This window comes from Ascidiella aspersa, chromosome 1, assembly GCF_963924565.1.
Source record: "Ascidiella aspersa chromosome 1, kaAscAspe10.2, whole genome shotgun sequence".
NCBI lineage: Eukaryota > Metazoa > Chordata > Ascidiacea > Phlebobranchia > Ascidiidae > Ascidiella > Ascidiella aspersa.
In genome coordinates this window covers 6,110,369-6,126,983 of record NC_139447.1, presented here as the reverse complement: position 1 = coordinate 6,126,983, position 16,615 = coordinate 6,110,369, and the positions used below count along the sequence as shown (strand labels likewise).

Sequence of the window (16,615 nt, the reverse complement as noted above, 5' to 3'; positions counted from 1 at the left end):
AAGTGTTTGGAATCTAGGGAAAGATACATTGAATAAGAATAAACAAATAAGTTTATGTAGTTATCCAACTAGATTCTATTAAGAAAGGAGTCAACTATGATTCGAGTGTAGGTGCGCATATTTGATTAGCGTCTGATCATAAAAATTGTAATGTTATACGTATTTTCTCAAAGGCTCAATTTATGTCAAAACACAACTAAAACACGAGACGACAAAACTAATACATTTATCTAAGCACTCTTTATTTCCAATTATTGTTACTTTTAACATTAATGGGCAGCTCGAATCAATAACCACAAGGTATTTTAGCTATCCCAAATCTTGAATCTTGACGTTTTATCCTAAATATTTTTTTTCAGTTTTTAAAGGTATATTCTCGTGTTGAATTGTGTTTGGCGTTCGTCAAGTTCCTGATCATTACCTTCCGGCCAGTACAAAATCTCCCTTCTTTCTGCTCAACGTCAGGTTGTAATCGACTGAAAACTTCCCGTTGAGTCCGAACGGGGAGATTGCCTCCTGCTGGGTGACCGACGGCGAGTATCTGATTTCGGCCGTGCTCCTGCGCACATTTAACATGAATTAAGGGGCGTTTTCGGCATTGATCCGTTGGTATTAGATCCATAGATAGGCAATCAAACTCAGGTCGAATTACGCATACCTTTTGTGGAATTGCAGTGTTTTTCGGATGAACTATAGTTTTTCTTGACTTTCTTACTTAGTGCAATTTCAATTAGTACAGTTTCAAATAAATAGTAGTGCAAAATGAAATTGATTGTTTAAACGTTGGGTTTGCTAGAACTAACGAAACAACGTTGCTGTAAAAGTCTGCAATTTACAACACCACGAAATGTCGCTTTAGCTTCGCAATCTAAACTTGAGAAAAATCAGCTTATTTCGTTGGACGCCTTTGAACACGATTTCTTCAGGGCAATATAATTGCAAAAAAATATATACATGACATAGCCGACAAGCCGTAAAAGAAAAACAACAAGGGCCACGTTATAACGTTGTAATTATATTTCCCTGCAGAAGATTGCCCGAACAGGTAGTCGAAACGTTTGTACATAAATAAGCCTTTGCCGTAAGTATTTTTTTGTTGAACATTAGAATATACTTTTCCTAATTACCTATGCTTCGACACGCTAACTCCGGGTACTTCGATCGGACCAGCAACTGCCGTTTGGTCTGTTTCGAAGCCGAGCACTTGGACAGACTCGATCACTTCAGTCTCACAAATGGAAACTTCAATGCTGAAGAAGTCAACCGGTTGGAGCATGCGAACAGTGACGTCGTACAAGAACCTTGACAAAAAGTGTACAGGAGGGTGTCGTGTTAATAAGTATCAAAATGCAGTGCTTAGAGCAGGGATTCTTAAACTGGGGTCCTAGTTTTAGCGTTTCCATTAGGGCCTAATTAAAATTTTAGTGTATATTTAAGAAGTAATCAATTTTTATTTATTTTTTTAAGAAAATAGATCATTAAAAAAAAACGGTTTCACTTTCACATTTTTTCACCGAAATCAGCTGATTTATAAGGTCTATTTGCATTGTGACGTCAATTTATGACGTCCTTTTTTGATTTTTTGTTTGACTACCGTGGCCACGCGAAGCAGAAAAAAAAATCAAGAGGTCACGTTAAAAAAAGTTCAAGAACCCCTGGATTAGAGGTATGAAGCTATTGAACTAAACCAACAATGCGCGATCCAAGTCAGTTGCAAATCAGGTCATTAGAATTCAAATACAACGATTTAAAATAAATAATAATGGATCAACCTGTTTTACCTATTTTACGTAGCAATTACCAAAACACAACAAACACCAGCAAACTGTTTTTCGCCAAATGTAAAGTGGATTTAACCAAAACTATATTTAATTAATACCCTTAATTTTAATCTAAGTTATTTAAATTGTCGTTTGTCCAAAATCTATATGTCAAGTCAAGTCATTTGAAAACGATGTCTTAAGTGCACTGAAGTCTGTATTTAACTTGGGTACACTAATTGTCACTCAAAGTATGATTTTACAGTCTATTTGACATAAAACATTCTCATTTAAAAGACACACCCTATCAACTAATTGATCAAATTCCTGGCAATGCTTTATTTAAAATCCTCAAATGATGTGTTTTGAATATCATAAAATTTACTCGTTGTAAAAATAAGACCAAATGTAAAGTGTTAGATTAAATGTGTAATTCACTCAAACTATCTATTGGCATTTGTAACAGAGGTTTGTTAGCTTACTTCAATAGACAAGTGTAACCATTTAAGAAGCCGCTCACCGAGTTTTTCAAGGTACGCTAAGCAACACTGTTCTTACTTGCCAAGCTTTCGCTGCAGCAGTTCCTGGTAGGTCAGAACGAAGGTAACCGTCTTCCTTGGTGCGAGGTTGACCGAGGTTTTGAAGACAGAATTCGATGTGTCTCTAGCGGCCACGTGACCAGCAGTCAGGTCCCGTTCCTGAGTTATGTAATTGCAGTGTCGTAAATAAGGCATTTTGAAATTACTCAAGTCCCAGTCAAGTCATTTGAAAAATAATTTAAGTCCTAGTAAGGTCTTTTTGAATAAATACACATTATAATTAGAGAAAGTCAATTCCAAGTCAAGTCTTTTGCAAAAACAACAAGTCATCAATCAACAGCGTTGCAAACAAGTCCCAGTAAAGTCATTCGACGATAACTTAAGTGCAAGTCAAGTCACTTGTCCAAAAGACTTAAATCAAGTCAAGTTATTTTGGTCAAACGACTTAAGTAAAGTCAAGTCATTTGGAAAGCAGTGACTTAAGTGCTCTTAAGTCAAGTCAATCAAGTCAATGACTTTACTCATTACAACACTATGCAATTATTATATCAACCTGTGTCACTATGATTACCAGGACTTAATCGAAGGGCGACCTGTTCGGCTATTTGTAAACCCGGCGTATATTCGGTATGGTGCTGATTATGTAATAAAAGAGATCGGCTAGTTTAGGGAAAGTTGCTTTTTTTATTTAAATTAAACTGACATCGCGATAGAAGCCATATTCTATAACCTGTAATGTTATCAAACACTGTATAAAGCATTTTTGTCAAACGAAAAAGTGTTACCTCGGCGTTTTTTGAAATACAACATTCTACAAACGAAGCACTAGTGTATGTAAGTTACATTGAAGCCCGTCTCTTAAACTTGTAATATGGCTTACCCGAGCTAGGTTGAAAATACGTTTTGCCTCTTCATTTTCTCGGATTGTTCCATCGTACGTCTCACCATTAACAGTCATGCTGAAGGCTGTGATAAAAGCGTCCTTGGGAAGCAAGACGTAAAAGTCAGCCTTTCTACTCACGTCCGCACTGTAAAGCAAAAGAAGGGTTTTATTTTGTTAGGCTCCTGGTCCTGTAGCATTAGTAAAAAGTTGGAAGTTTTTGTTTAGCTTTTGTCAATGTATTAACTGCCGTAACGAACACAAATAACAATGCTAGCAAACCGTTTCGAGCAGCAACTGACCGAGTGTTAACGCAATACTCAAAAAACAGTCAAAGAGCAAAAACTGTCTAAAAGTAGTGTAGTGACGTAAAAATGCATGACAATTGAAGGTGTGGCATCCTGTGATCGACTATTGTGGTACTGCTCATAAATACTACAAAACAAATTATTAAGTGTAAAATATTTATAAATTTTTTTTTAGGGGGGGCATGGCCCCTTAGGCCCCCCTGGCTACGCCTATGGCATTAGCACGTTACATAAACGCTCGAAAATCGTTCCGTTCATCGAGTCACTTTTATTTTTCACAGCTTATTAGGTCTGATATAACTGTTTTACCATACCGTTTAAAGACAAACTTGTGTTAAGTATACGTCTCATACTTTTGTTTCAGTAAAAAAAAATTGTTTCCAGCTTTAACATAAACTTTTGCAACCAGGCACAGACATACAGAATAAGGTAAGTACAGAACTTACTAAACCTAAAAAAAAAGTTCTGTACTTCTTTTATTCTTTATCATCGATGTCCAACCAGAATCGTTTGTTTTCACCATTCGGATTCAGGCAGATTTTGTTTTTCGAAAGAAAATTCTGATTCAGACACAGACATATGTTAATCAAAGCTATATTTTACGCATGGCTTCTTTTCCGTGATTTAACTACCAACGTAGTCCAACAAAGCGCCAATATAAAACTGTATAGAGTTTGAACTACGTCTATCCAAAATTACTTCTGTTTTGCGGTCCCGCTAGAGATTTGTTTTAAAATGTGCGTCAAGATTTGTTTGACGAAAAAACCTTTTAGTGCTACGTATAGCACATATATGGCGTTATGTATATTGTATAGTCATATTAAATTTACCACTTACTCGTTCTGCACAAGACTTGTCATGATCGTTTCCGCAAACCTCGAGTTGATTTTTGCCTTTACGGTGAAAGTTCCCACACGAGGGCGCTCGAGCTGCCCGACCACCAACTCGCAGGTTTTGTAAAGCAAGGAATTCGATGTGTTGCTCTTCGCTGCCAAGGAAAAAAGTTTTGTGTTGCTGCCAAAATCCTCCTGTAACACGCTAGATGACAGACATCTTTAACACATAAATTGCTCGCAACGAGTCATTCTATCTTGACACAGCGCTTCTTAACCTTTTGTTCTTGCTGCAACCCCTTTCAAATCACTAACCAATTCTCGCTTCCCTTTCAATTCACCAACCAATTGTCGCAACCCCTTCTAGAATTGCTTGAATAACAAAACCATTGTGATTTTATTGTTATACAACTAACTGATGATACAGTAACACAATAATAAAATCTCAGTTAGTTTAACGTTGAACTGAGCAAAAACATTACAGCAATACATTTTTTTTGATTTAGCACCCCGTGGGTGGTGCGAGGGTAACAAACCATGTTCTAACATTTAAACAAACAGTCATAAAAATGACTTGCTGCCACTAACTGAAATTTAACCTTAACTAAACTCAATGAGAATGATAACTTACTCTAGTTACCTAGTTTGAGATCTACAATTTTAGGTAAAACTCACCTGATATGGTGATCAATGTAACCGATCCAGCCAGGGCTTTTTCAGGAGCGGTAACCCCGAATGATGCTTCCGCGGTGCCACCGTTTGCGGCAAGTGTCACCGATGAGGGTGTCACAGCGCCACTGACGTACTCTTGGGTGTCACTCACTCCAAGTTGAAGTGACGTTGCTTTCTCAGCAGTGTTGGTGATAGCAAGGTTGAGTCGTATCGAGTCCCCGGGTCTGCGAAAGAGATTGAATGGTGGAGGTTTAAATTCATTTTAATTTGTTCGGTTTATTTCTGGTTCTTAAATGTTACATAAAACGGTTCAGGTTGTTCAATTTAAATTATATTCGACTTATTTCATTAGCTAAATTCTATTTTTTGATATGGATTTTTAATTTTATAAATCTCAATGGAACACATTTTTTCTAAAAACACATTTTTTAGTATTATCTGTGCTAATCTAACAATGCATCTGCTACGAATCCATCTTGGCATGTAATTTAGAAAAATGTTCACTAAGACGACAGTTACGCACATAAGTAAAAATCAGTAGGACCTTTAATATGTTCGGTTGTAACATATATGTACCTCATTTACTTTTAACCATGTTGTCGTATAATTTTCACGTAGTGGGCCTTCAATAGCTCTTGAAAGAGAATTTTGGCCGAAACAAAAAAAATTGCCGACCACTGCTATGCAGCATCCACGTCTTGCTAATTAAAGCTAAGTAACTGTACGTGAAATGGTTTGGCAGTTTCTTTCAGCCTGCGTTAACCACTGCATAAAACGCTGAACTGACAAATCAGATGGCCGCACCTAAATTTATGGTCGTCTTATGTCTAACGCCCTCTGTTTAATAGAGCAACCATGCTGTACAGCATTCACGTATTGTTAATTTGAGCCAAGTTTGGTGTAGCATCCAAGTCTTGTTAATTAAACCTAAGTTTATTACAGCATCCATGTATTGTTAAATAGAGCTAAGTTTAACACAGCAATCTCGTCTTGTTCATTAAACCTAAGTTTAACTCAGCACCCACTTCTGGTTGTTTAAAGCCAAGTAACTGTACGTGAAATCATTTAATAGTTCCCCAGCCTTCGCTACCCACTGCAAAACCACGCTCAACTGACAAAACAGACGTCCCTACCTGAACACGGTCGTCTTGATGTCCGAGCACTGGATGCTGACATGCACAAACTCAATGGTCGTGGTCATGACGCGTGAGTAGGCCACACCTGAGAGGTCTGTCCCCTCTACTAACACGAGCACTGGGTCGGTGGGCGGGCGCACTATCGGGATTCGAAACTCCGGCGGTGGATTGGCCGTGACTCTGCGTTAAGTAAATACGAAAATCTGTTAATGTTAATAAGGTGTAATCACTAAATGGCCGCGCTTTAACATTTACAATATGTTTAAGGCGTGTTGACAGTGTTGCAATGACTTAAGTCAATGAGTTCATTTAAGTCACTATTCTCAAATGATTTGACTTGACTTAAGTTTTTTGGACAGTATGACTTGACTCGACTTAAGTCTTGTAGGAAATATGACTTGACTTAAGTTTTGGACAAATGTCTTTGGTTGAAATAAAATTTTATTAGGGATTTTTTTAAATTGGGTTATTTATCTTAGTTTCTGCACATAAAACATATTGCTTGCTATATATTGCGTTTTGTATTATTTGTATGTGAGGTGTTGCTCATAATCAGACGAGTTCACCAATTTTAATAGTTTAACGTTAAATTTTCATGACAAGGAGTTGGAACAGACTTGCTCTCATTATGGCTTGGACTTAACTCATTTCAAAATGACTTGTTTACATCACTGTATTTCGGTTGCTATTGCAGCTGTAATCAGTTTCAAGAAAATAAAACAAATGCCCAAAACATTTTCTATTTTTTCACTACTAAAATGTTTTCAGTATAGTACTACAGCCAATAATATTTTTGTTGATGTACTTCGTAATCTGATTTAAAGTCCTCTGGTGTTCTTTTTCTTGGGGGTTAAACTAAGTTTGTTGTAAGCCTCACATCTTTCAGGAAGAGTAATATTTTATTGAAATCATCGGCTGTGTTTTGTTCGGGCGGTTTAACGGTACATTTTATACCTAGCAACTAAAAGAGGCATATTTTCTATTTACGCTTCCGTTATGATGCGTATATCGTTTAAGTGCAAATCTACTTGAAGATCCGTACGACCATCCCAGTGTCCTTGGAGATCAGCTTGACAGCTCGCACTCTTCCAAGTTTGTTTCCACCGTAAATGTTCAACAGCAAAGTAACTTGGTCCGAAAATAGTGGCTGACCTAAGAATCGATGACATAATATTATTTTTATAGTTTAGTCTATTGGCTTTTGGGGTTAGCCATGTGTTTGTGATATATATGCTACCATTATACGTAGCGGATATATAGATTTTCATTAACCAAGGCCTATACTCGAAATTTTATATCGTTCTACAAGGTACAATATTTTTTTACGGATACTCGATAAAATCTCCTGCCTTCAAATGTTTCATAAACCGCCGTTTCTCCGATAACTGTAGTTTGCTTCGCCAAAGTCAACAGGAATCCTTCAGTCGAGCGTGCTACGGTCTAAAACAGGACAGATACTTGTAACGTTGGATTACTAACAGAGTTAAAATTAAAATTACATCTACATGTTTATTTTATCACTAGACGTTACACGGTTACCTTCACTGTACATGTTTTTTGCGCAGTAACGTTAACTTGTCTCCAACCACAATCTTGCCTTCATAGAAATTGCCTAATGAAACGGTATCCTATAGAAACAAAATATATAAAAGGGCGTATCTTTATAGAATCCAAAACCATTGGCAGCAGGTTTCTGCTTGTCATCATTGTTTCGCTGGCGCGTATATAAACAATAAAACTTAAAGTTTAAAAACCCGAGTAAAACCAGGATCAGACATTTTTTTAAAGAAATACTAATATTGCTTTGAAAAATGTCTGATCCCATAGAAACAAATTCTAATCGACAAATGGCTATTTGGAAATAATAGCAACACATTATAATTCAATGACGTTAATTGAAAGGAAATAGCGCATTGTGTTGGTCAGCAACAGAATAAGTCCTGTACTAAATTGAACCTTGAAATGACCTTAGGCTACCATAGGTTGTCAGTCATCAATGTGACTTTAATGATTCTAAAGCTATTATTGTAACTGTGATCAAACGCCAGTCAAGAGATCAAACGTAGCTTGTAAAGCAATTTAGATAATTTGTGATCTTGTTCAATATTAACACTTACCTTCAAAGGAAGTATTTCACCATTGTGAGTTATGGTGATGTCACGGCAAGAGCCGAGAAATAGAAAGAACATTTCCGTCAAGGCAGTGTCGACGGGGACGGCAAAGTTTCGCGTTTCTTCGCCTGCAAATTAAAGGTGAAAAGAAAAAAGAAATTAGGTATCCATCGTTAGACGGTGTGCCTAGGCTTTCCGGCCGCGTACAACCCTATTTTTTCAAGTTTACTTAGCCTACGTGAATTCAAGCCGAAATTTTTAAAAAAACTTGCCGCAGGACGATTTAAGATGTCACATAGAAAATACAGTTTACGACAGCCGAAATAATTTTATTTTTTTGGTTGCAACAGAAATATGTCTCCCCAGGAACGCGTTGTGTGCTGAAGCACAAACTTGGCCCTGACAGGACGGTTAATGTTGTATACAAATCATTTGGAAATGAATGAAGTCCAAGTCAAGGTATTTGTAAAATAACGAAAGTCAAAATCAATCTCTTTCTGGAGCATAATGGTTGGAGGTAATGGTTGGTAGTAAGACGTAATAAGAATATCAAAGCCCATACAGAAGTAGGTATCATTCGTTTCGAATAACTCTTTATTTATTTTCAACATAGAGAGAAGTCACAGATGGTATCTCGTTCTGAAATCAATAACAAATCTAATCCCAGTCAAGCCATAAACGGAGCAAGTCAATTCCAAGTCATCCGTATCTTAAAAAGTATTGCTGGTAAAATTAGTAAACTCGTCCGACTATGAGCAACACCTTACTTAAAAATAACATGAACGTAAAAGAGAAAAAGAGCTCAGTCAAGTCATTTAAAAACAGTGACTCGAGTTATTACAACACTGTGGTTAGCCATATAGCAATGTGTATATAGCCTACATACATACGTACATTTATGTCCTACTTAAAGAAGACTCTACAAACAGTATTCATATCGTTTATCATATTTTTGGCATACGTTCCGTACAAATATTTTGGGTTAAGAGCGTTATAATAAGGGCATATGCAAACATTTGTATCCAATATTGCCAAACGATTTTCGCAAAGTCTCGCAACGCACGTATGCTTCTTCATGCCTAATATAGCCTGAAGGTAGCAAAATCAACAGAAATGCGAGGTTGGAAATTTCAAGTGGAGACGGCGTAAGTTCGGGTTTTAGCATGCCAATTAGCTTTGAATTTTCCACCTCAACAGGTGCCACGGCCGAATTTTCACTGTTGCTTCTCAGAGTTTTACAAACTTTCGCGTTAAAATTGTAATCACCGCCGTGTCGCCAAATCTCAGTTAGTCAAAGTCAAGTTCAAATGTAGCTTGGTTAATTTTCTAGGTTTGTTAATTTTCTAAGATGGTTTGAATGAATGACTATAATATTCCAAGATCGTGTATTGTTTAGTTTAACTTTTCAAACATCTCGCGGCAAAAAAGTAAACGGCTGACAATAAAAGTCTAATTATTGAAAGGTTTGTAAACATTTTTAAACATGGCTATATCCTTTTTTATAATTTTGGTTTGTTGTTGTATATTACAGCAAAGGGATCGCAAAAACGCGACCGGGGACCCACTTCGAATTTTCAAACGATTAATTTGCTCTTTTAGTAGTTCTAGCAGCGTTTCGATGAACGGAAAGAACCAACAGCTCAGCGTCATTTAGATTAATTCGAGAAAAACTGGACTGGTAATACGGCCAAACAAGCAATGCATTCAGCGAAGGAAAACAGAAGCAGTGTAAAGAATAAAACATCACTAAGCGTAACGAAATGGATAATGCTGTTACACGGAGAAAATAAATACATGATTTATCGATACGGAATGTCCATTCTTCCCTAATAGTCCGTTATCAAGAACTACCTTCAAGTTTAGTATTGGGCATAAAAAAACAGAAAATTTCTTGGCGGGCCGTCTCAAAAAAGGGGATCTCGAATTCACATGATACAACTTGTGTATGCTTTTAAAAGATTTTTTAAACACCCTTGTCTTGACAAGCTGGTAAGAGTAGTAACAGGTGAGATGCCTTGTTACAAGTATAATGTATTCAATAAACAATTCTGAAATCAATAAAACAAGGTTAAGGCTAATGTTTGCCGAAAAAGGTTTTATTGAAAATTGATCGCGGGCGGATTATATTGCTTGGCAGGCCGGGTCGTAGTTTGCCTAGGTCTGTTATAGTTGCAGGCCGGGTCGTAGTTTGCCTAGGTCTGTTATAGTTGCTTTGATACATCATTTAATTTTAATCGCAAAGCACTTTTAGTTTGAGACCTTTGTATCGAGAACATAAATCATACATCGAAAAAAGATCTGTTCATCGCCGTTTTAAGCGACCTGGACGTAATTGGCGCGCCGAGATTGTTTTTGAGCAATCGCTCCGAAAGTTGTGCCTCTAATAAGCTAATTTTTTTACATTCCTTGTATTGGCTTTAGCAAAGCAAACACACTTTTAGCGAAAAATACTTGTATATATTTCATGGAAATTAATATTCAGCCATATTAACACCTAATTGCCGAAATTTCTCGCTAAATTTTTCACGAAATAAATCGACATTCTCTGCAAAAAGAGTCATCGCTTGTCGTCAACATCAATTCGGCTATGTTTTTAATATTCGATGTTAGCCCATGATAAAAATAGAGGTAAATGCTTTAAACCCCGCCACCTACTCGAAAGAACCTCGAAGCCGATATCGACGACGCCCTGCTTGATCGTGCTGTCAATCACTTCGGTAGCGCTGAAAAAAGACTACTTGGAGACGACGAGGACGTTTCCACCAGTGCTTTCCGCCAGGTAGTTGTACAGCTCCCGGCTGAACTTGAACGAAGGAATGTTGCAACGTCGATAGCCAAGCGATCCCACGGGGCCGCTATACGTAAAACAAGAAAGGGTGTTGTACTAAACATCGATTAGCTGATTAACCATCAAAACATTAACCATACGGGGCTACGTATGGATACTGTGCCGGATTAATCTACTAAGGCTATACCCTAAGGCCCTTGAAAAATTCGGCCCTTTTTTAAGGTTACTTTTTGTTGCAGTCAATAATTTTAATTTTTCATGCATGTACTTTATTTTTTATTACTTTTTATAGCTTAGTTTGCAAAACTAGTCCCTTTTCTATTAAACAGCCTTAGGCTTCACCGCTAATTCGGCCCTAAGTACGAGTAATGTCTATGTATATTTACCAGTGTTGTGATGACTGACTTGACTTAAGTGCACTTAAGTCACTGTTTTTAACTAACTTGACTTGACTTAATTCATTTTTTTGAAAAAATGACTTGGATTGAAGTATTTTATTTCATAAAACTGAAAACAAGTTATTTTACAAAAGACTTGACTGGTACTTATTTAAAAAATTAGTTTACAACAACTGGTATTTACTAATATCTGTATAGATTTAATTGACGGGCGGGTCTGGGATTTTTGTGTGCAGAATCATGAAGAATTTAAAAAACGACGTTACAAAGTTACGTCATAACGTGACGTCAGTATTCAAGTGCTGTTAATCCATTAGGCTCTGCTGTTAACAAGTTTAGTGCAAGCATCAATTTCTTGAAGATACCGCACCCCACTGGATACACACACGTTCAGATATATGGGTGAAGGTTCGAATTCCCCAGGATATGCACTGTATTAAAAGTTAAAATCTACATACTGTATATTCAACATCTAACTTTTTTAGTTTAATATTTTTTAAATCGTCATCCTAAAAATAGGGCTTAACGAAACCTAAAAAGGTGATTTTATATATTTTAACAGCATTTAGGAAGAGTTAGAAAGTAATTGGAACATCCAAGCCTATACAGAAGTAGTTATCATTTTGAACGTTTCGAATAACTCTATATTCATTTTCAACATCATGTTGGAAATATTTCAGTATGAGCTTTCATATTCTTACTACGCCTTACTACAACCTCGAACCATTACGCCCCAAAGTTGGAAAGTAAATTTGCAATATCTCATCACTTACGGGTGGCCTCCACTACACATGACTTCATTGATATTTCGTGTCAGTAGAAAAGTGATCTTGATATTTTTTCTCTTGGCTTGAGCCACGACCAGATCCTGAAATAAAAAAATAAACAATGAGTTAACTTTAAATGCTTGTCTTGTTGGTTATCGTTTAAATTTAAAGCTTAAATATAGTGTTTTCGTTTGGAAAGTAAAAGCCAAAGAATCGCGTAAAACTTAGGTCTGACCGAGGGTCGTGAGTTCGAACCTCACTGCAGGCTAGTTGTTTTTCTAGCCTGCCCTGCTTGCATCATAGATCAACAGATTCGGTGAGTCTTCCATAATTTTCGGTGTACTAATGATACGTAAGCTGTAACCATTGGTCCAAAAGCAGCTTCAGAAAAGCTAGATCTCAGTTGTTAACACACATATGTGTGTGGATCTTCCATTGATAAACATAGGTCAGGAAGAAAATAAATTCCAACGTGACGTCAACAAGTGTCGTGCCCATCTCCACACGTCTCGGTTTTGTTATGGATCCTGAGGGCTTCTTCAATACGCTGTCTTAAATTCATGCGTAATTCGTGAGAATTCCTGTTCCTTGTAACCTCTAATATGGCGCGTTGGCAAACCGATCGCAAGATAGGATCGATACAGGAGACTGCCACTAACTTTTACGAACCGAAACATAAGCTAGATTATTATTTGATACAAGTACAGTAAACCTATAGGAGTCTGCGGCATTTTATGGGCAGTTATGTGCATAAGAAACATAAAATCCGCATTAAAAACGTAAAATTTTTATTTCTTTGCTCAACCGATTCACAGACAAAAACAGGCTTTAGAAACGAATTAAAAAATCCAACGGTGCCGTTGGGGTAATACTATTATCTAGGAATATTTCATCTCAGTCGAAACCTGTAGTTCGATGTAGTTCCACAGACAAAAACAGGGTCAAGGAAGGAATTAAATCATCCAACGGTGTCATGGGGTAATACTATTAGTTATGTCATCGTGACTATCTAATGTTAGTCCAACCTGTAGTTCGATGTCCTTCGCCTCCGCATCGGTTATCACGAAGATAGTGGAGCCGAACCTGCTGTTTTCCACCGCCAACGAAATTCCCCGCATCGCCAGTTCAGGAGTGTCACCGCCGCCGTGAGCGTAAAGGCTGTAAAAAAAAAAAAAAAAAAAAAAATCTTGAAATAGTGGTTTCAATTACGGATGTACGATACTTGACATTACATTCCGATACCGATATTTTGGACAAAAAGTATCGCGATCCGATCCAATACCAAATCTCGTAATTATCAAGGAAATATTTAGGTTCTAACGAGCTATATATTCCGAACTGCTGACAATATTTCTCAGCATATACGTCGATTTATGACAAAAAGTTTTTTCATCACATAATATTCAAAAGGGGAGTTGGTAAGTTGTCACGAGTCCAAATCACGATTATTTCTAGGATACTTGTCTTATTAACTAGTTGATATTAACGTGACATCTGCAAAGATATTTTAACTGTAAAGTCGCTTGCACCGTTTGAAGTAAAACAATGCTCAGTTAAAAATATTCATTGCCTGCAATATCTTGGTCTGAAAACGATTTATTCTAGCAAAATTAATGAAATCAAAACGTTCCATGATCATGTTTTTCAGATTAGTAAGTCCTAATTTGCTTTTAGTGAAAAAACGTTTATAGTTACCTCAATATGTTAATCTATCACTTTTGTTTTTGGATAGTAAACTAAGTCTGAAATTCCTATAGTAATTTGGTGTCTGATCGGTACCGATACTACAGCTGGGCGTCGGGTATCGGCTTTCAATCAGACTTGGACAACTAGATTTATTTTAGCTTTTTAAAATTAGATTAGAATTAAAATTAGAGCATTTCAGTTTTTTCAATTTAGATTAGAATTAGAATTAGATCATTTTGAGTTTTCTCAAATTAGATTAGAATTAGAATTACCAGTATTCTTGAAAAAAACGAATTTGAACTAGAATTAGAACTAGAATTACATTTGAATATTCACAATCAGTTTCAGTAAATTGCAAATTATTCTAATAAAAAAGTGAATGGTAAATATGTGTGTGCTAATTGTGATGCCTTTTAGCATAGATTATACTTTTCAGACTGTGAAAATTACGTTCCAACAAAAGAGTTGGGATTCAATTTTTTTTTCACTAAGAAAGTAAAAATGCCGTTGGACAAAGTAGCATTTTTTGGTAAAACCCGAATTAGATTAGAACTAGAATTAGAGCGCACAAGCAAATCACAAATTAGATTAGAATTAGAATTAGCCGCATATTGCTCTAATTAAATGAATTAGAAAACTAGAATTGTCCAGTTGTCCAAGTGCTTTCGATATTATCGGACATCCCTGAAACAACACCTTGTTTGCTGTTGTTTGTATACGAAGAAATTGTGTTGCTTTGTGGGGGTGAATATTTCAAGGAGCTTGGTAAAAACTCAGTTACGCATAATGTGAGTGGATGTCTCGTAGTCTCGACCCTTTTTATGTTCACGTTCTCGTCAATCTCACTTTTCTATGGCTGCTGTGAAAACGTCCTGGTTGTTGGTGACCGTCAAGGGTCCGACTTCGGGGTCGTTAAAAGGAACGAGAACGAAGTCCTGGGCCTGGTCCAACGATCCTTGCCGCTGACGAAGGATCATCTGTGAAAAATGTCATGAATATAAAATCTTTAGTAAATCGTTCGAACAAACAAAAACACAACATACCCAAAATAACGACCAGTAGCGTTTGGAACGTTATCTCTAATTTATTTGGATTGGTCATTTAGGTCAATTGAGCTTGAAAAATACCGAAGTGATTCTACATTTGTTTTTTAATTTAACAAAAGGTGAAATCCGCTTTTCGCAAAGACCTCAAAACTTTGCAGACCTGATTTAAATATACGTAATACAAGTCCAACCTTGGCCCTTTCTTTGGCCGCCTCGATTTCGCCGCCCATGCTTCCCGTGTCGTCGACCACGAAGGCCAGGGTGGTGCCGGAGCCGAGGTCCAAGAACCGGCCGAACCTGAACTCGCCGATCTCGTTGCGAATCCTGCCGAAGAAACATGGACAACAGTCATAAGTGTGGAAATCCTTACTCAGAGCGTATTGTCACGTATCGCGTTTTGTCCGGGATTTAAACGCGGTGCGGCTGCAAGTCGATGGCTATATAGTTTCTAGAAATATTGCACTTCTGGTTGCCATAGAATAGAACTTTTTAAAATGAAGCGGAATAAATTAATTCTGACCACCAGTATTAAATTTCTCATAAACACACAAACAACCTTGGCATGAATCGTTTGAAAGTGCCCCAGTTTAAATTTAACCATGTCTCGATCAGCACGTCGGCATCTGTTTTGCTATGTTTACATATACATTTGACAAATGTCACTTGGCGCGAGAACGTCGAGAACACCTCACGTTAGAAAATAGTCCGATGTTTCACACGCATGTAAACTTTCGCAGGAAAAAAACACACGGCGTTAAATCTCACTTCTTATTTGGGTCCGATTAGCACCGATAACCTAGTTGCCGACGAGTAGCGATATTAACACCAAATTTTTCCCATTATCGCTTTTTTCTATTTTGCTTTTAACATTCGATTTCACACAAAAGGACAGAGATCAAACAATTCAGTTCAAAACTTTAATCTCCCATTTCGCTGTTAACAAGCTTTTCTCATTTTCTCATTTTCCCATTTCGCTTTAAACAAGATTCCCATTTTGCTTTCAACAGTCGACTTCATACAAAACAACAGCGTTCGAACGATCGAGTTAAAAGTTTAATCTCCCATTTCGCTTTAACAAGCTTTTCCCATTTTCGCTTAGAACATTTAGTTTAAGACAAAATCGAACGATCGAGTTCAAAACTCACTTCTCCAGCTCGGTGACGACAAACGCCTCAGCGAGCTTCACGTATTGTTTGCGCAAGCAGCGCAAGCGCACCCAATCACGGGAGGCGCTGGCCAGGTCGGTCAGTCCCAGGTAAACCAGCACTCCGAACTTGCGCCTCGCCAGTTGCTCGACGCCTGAGCGTAGGTGTAGATGTTGGAGCGCAGCTGGATCAGATTGCGGTCTTGGTCATCTGCCGGGCCGAAGCGTCCAGGGTCGGCGTAGTACATCTGCAGCAGGGCCTCCTTGAAGTTGGCCGGCGTGGCCGTGGTTCCGTAGAAGGCCTTAAAGAGGGCAGCCGGCGTCGGTGGGTCCACCATCCCCGGGTCTAGTGAGGTGCCGTTGCCGCGAGGGTTGTCGGCGAAGTAGGAGGCCGAGTACTGGACTGCGGTTCGCGTGAGGAAGTCGAGGAAGTTCTCGCAGCCGCGGATGCGAGTGTCCGGAGGAACCAACGCCGTGGAGAGGTTGATGATGAGGAGGAGAAGCAGAGGAAGAGCGAGCTTCTTCGCGACGAGCAAGTCACGCATCG

The 16,615-nt window shown here is 37.8% G+C and overlaps 1 pseudogene across 1 annotated transcript in view; it reads right to left on the bottom strand.

Annotated features, from left to right (window-relative positions):
* LOC146166746 (uncharacterized) overlaps positions 1-16,615 on the bottom strand; it is a 25,498-nt pseudogene extending 8,883 nt beyond the window's left edge. The window contains exons 1-16 of the transcript XR_014494671.1: positions 16,070-16,615; positions 15,116-15,248; positions 14,725-14,855; positions 13,218-13,350; positions 12,199-12,293; positions 10,895-11,094; positions 8,246-8,367; positions 7,690-7,756; positions 7,157-7,280; positions 6,126-6,308; positions 4,996-5,216; positions 4,325-4,475; positions 3,180-3,327; positions 2,319-2,458; positions 1,128-1,301; positions 422-559 (exon numbers count right to left, since the gene is read on the bottom strand). The product of XR_014494671.1 is annotated as an uncharacterized LOC146166746 (transcript). The remainder of the gene's footprint in view (positions 1-421; positions 560-1,127; positions 1,302-2,318; positions 2,459-3,179; positions 3,328-4,324; positions 4,476-4,995; positions 5,217-6,125; positions 6,309-7,156; positions 7,281-7,689; positions 7,757-8,245; positions 8,368-10,894; positions 11,095-12,198; positions 12,294-13,217; positions 13,351-14,724; positions 14,856-15,115; positions 15,249-16,069) is intronic.